This window comes from Austrofundulus limnaeus, unplaced genomic scaffold, assembly GCF_001266775.1.
Source record: "Austrofundulus limnaeus strain Quisiro unplaced genomic scaffold, Austrofundulus_limnaeus-1.0 Scaffold569, whole genome shotgun sequence".
Taxonomy (NCBI): Eukaryota; Metazoa; Chordata; class Actinopteri; order Cyprinodontiformes; family Rivulidae; genus Austrofundulus; species Austrofundulus limnaeus.
The window spans coordinates 176,324-179,826 of record NW_013952971.1 but is presented as its reverse complement, the minus strand read 5'-3'; positions in this window follow the sequence as shown (position 1 = coordinate 179,826).

Below are 3,503 nucleotides of genomic sequence, written 5' to 3'. Positions count from 1 at the left end.
GATGTGATTGTGATGCTGTATTTCTGAGTGTTTTATGTGCTGCAGAACAGGAACCTGCTGTAAAACAGCAATTATGCTGAGTCAGGCTTGATTTTTAGTAATCTTTTCCTTTTGAATCAATAAATCAAAGCAAATCAAGTGTGTCTTTAATCTAACCTAAACTCATCAACAGACTCATTTGAAACAGTGAAACCTAATACCCCTTCAGGAATGAGGGGATCTAGTTGGCCAAAACATCCGGTGAATCTGAGCTCCACTACTGAGCAGCACAAGTCTCAAATTTCTAAAAACTTTTGATTGACGTGTACCAGCCAGTTCCTTACCTTTGACCAACTACTACAAACAGTTTTGGTTTCTGGGCTACTTCTGGTGGAGCTGTCAAAACACAAAATCCATACCCAGTGGACTACTGGAATTCTTTCTTATCTGGGCATCCAAAAAACTCTCTAAAAAGTCTTTAGTTGATTCAAAATGTTGCTGCTAGAGTTCTAATGAGGGGAGATCATATTTCTCCAGTTTTAGCTTCTCTCCATTGGCTCCCTGTCAAATTCAGAATAAAATTTTAAATCTTACTTCTAACATATTAAGGTCCCAACAACCAAACTCAATCTTATATTAAAGAACTTATTGTCTCATATTTTCCTAAGGTTTCCTGAGTTATTCCTAATTTCTGCTGCTAAACATTTAGACCGCTGGAGGACAAACTGACCACATCTCCTCACCCTGCTGCAGTCTTTAGTCACTCTTTTCTACAGGTTTGTTGTAATTATTTTTATCAATAAACCTTTTTGTCTCTCTTCCAGAGGAAAATACACCTGGACCAGTCCTGTCTGCGTCTCTTTCCTGTACCCCAAACCTAGTTGGTCAAGGCAGATGGCCACCTGGTTCTGGTCCTGCTGGAGGTTTCTTACTGTTAAAAGGGTGTTTTTCCTCTCCACTGTCACCAATGTGCTGCTCAGGATGAGAGACTGTGATGAAGTGAAGATTCAACACAATCTACTGGCTTCTTTAGATTGTTGTTTTTTAGTACAGTGCCCTGATATGACTTATGTTGTGACTTGGTACTATACAAATAAACTGAATTGAATTGAGTTGAATTAAAAACACACAAGAATGCAGAAAATATATATTTAAACAAATAAACAACCCAACCCATGGTGTACATAGGCACTACGTTCACTTTTAAGTGAAAAATCCTGATCCAAATCCTGGCAGGGGTGGAAAATGTTTATTGAAGACACTTTTGAAAACATTGTTTTAAAATGATTAGATTCAAGATTTGTTATTTGTCCTACGTGTATTTATACAGCGGGAATCATTCTTCGACATTGGTTGTGCAAAAAAAAGTGAACCAGAGTATTCAGAACACCTGAGAAAATGCAGTGTGAATACTTGATGAGAGATTTTTTTGCTGAAAGCAGCTGAAAAACCTAAAAGTGAGCTGAAATATCGATCACTATTTGTCATAAATGTGTCAAAAATGCTGAAGAAGTTTCAAAATGTTCAGACGCAAACATAAAGCCAAACAAAAGATGTTAGGTAAAAGTGTGCTAGTGTTGCACCCTGGAATTATTTTGATTATTTTTTCCCATTTTTTTAAGTGATGAAAGAAACACCGGACTTTTTATTCATTTATCTCAAATATGTTATTTGCTTGTGCAACTTAGTTGTCTAGAAATGTTACCTCTTGTTATTTTTGGTTCAGACACAAAAGTTTTACAGTGTGAGAATCATGCACCACGTCGCCGGTAGGGACAGTAGAGAGAAGGAAGAAGGTCTGTAACGTGACGGTGTGCTGATCTGTGTGGTATGTGCGTCCATGCCCGCTGCTCCGGAGAGAACAATTCCAAAATATGCATGCAGCGTGGGGCAAATAAAGTTGCCAAACAGAAGATGGAGTCCTGTCTGTTTTATGAGTGTAACACAGTAAAAGGCAACATTTGAAGTAATTGTTAGTTTTCATGTTTCTTTTGATAAGCTAACATTTGATCTAAGTGAGCCAGGCTCTGACTCTTGACACTTGGCAGAACATTGCTGTAATTCTAGACAGTGCTGGTGTAGGCCCAGTTCTATGTGTTCGTGTATCCACCTAGTGGGGAAGTTCTGTTACAACATGATGCAATGATAAAGAGCCTGAACACAGATCATATGCTCTAAAATGAAACTTGTTTATGAAAAACTAATATTTGGTCATGGTCTTGATGGCAGTGTTTATCTCAATCTCCCCAGGACGGAATGTCAACAAAGAGTTTGATTCGCTCCCACCCCCATCACCCGTGTTGGACAGGACGAGGAAACTCTGTACTCTAGCAAACTGAGCAGAGACGGTAACATCATGTGACTCTGGACTCTGGAGGGGGCCAGGGTTGGGTCCTAGCATGGACCCCACCCACCACCACCACCACCATCGTCACCTACTCCACTGAACCCCATCTTAAGCACGCAGTGTGGTCGCTCAGCAGCCTACTGGTCGACGCGCCGTCACGTGGTTGTTTGGCGATGGTTTTCACACAGACCTTTCATAGTTCCTGAGACACCCCGAGCCGAGCTCCTGGGAAACCCTTCCCGCTGCAGCATACGTCACTGCATGGGATTTCTTCCCAGGAGAGTCCAATGTGGAAAAAAAACGTCTGAGACTCATCACTCAACTTTGTTTATCCACAAACTGGTCCAGGATTAAGCTCCAAGGTTTTTATCAGTCAGATTCCACCGTGAAAAATATCTATTTTATCCCCTTTTATGAGTTTTTGGCCATTTGATTATCTTTATAAACCGCTGCTTCCTGGTACAACAGTCAGCTTTAGAAGCGATCACTTTTTTCTGTTTTTTCTGTTTTTGAAGCGAGTGGTTGAAGCAAATGCAGCATCTGAGCGCTTTCCACTCCCACGAACTTCTGACCAATCACACCATATAGTTCGTGTGTGTTCTTGTGTGGAGGTGGGTGAAAAGTTGGACCTGCGGATTGCGACAAGAAGTGCCGAAATGTCGGCAATGCTAACAGAAGTGACACAATTTTCGTCATGAAACTGCGACAGTTAGGCACGATTTCAGCAGTTCGGCAACAGCATGCTGGAGCCTTTACCTCCCCTTTACGTGTTTTCTGACCTAAGCCCCCACCCCCGCCCCAAAGCTGACTTGCTGCCTTGCTATGTGAGTGGGGTTTTTTTTAGCACGTTTCTGTGTTCCTGTGTAAAACACAGCATCAGAGCTCTTTTTTAACTCACCCTTCCTATTGTGTGTATTCCAAGTTGCAAAAAGGTAGCGCACCATGGTGCAAAAGACGTTGGACATTCGTTTCCCAATGTTTGTTATGTGTGTCTTTCTCCAAACGGATGTTCTAAACCGCAAGTTCCTAGTCTGTGTTTATCAGTGACAATGGCAATAAAGCTGATTCTGATTTTTTTCTCCATGCCATGTTTGTTAAGAGAATGTAAAAAGATTGCTGGGTTCAAATGAATATGCATTCATTTGTATTCATTCATGTGTGCAACAGGCTGCAGAGG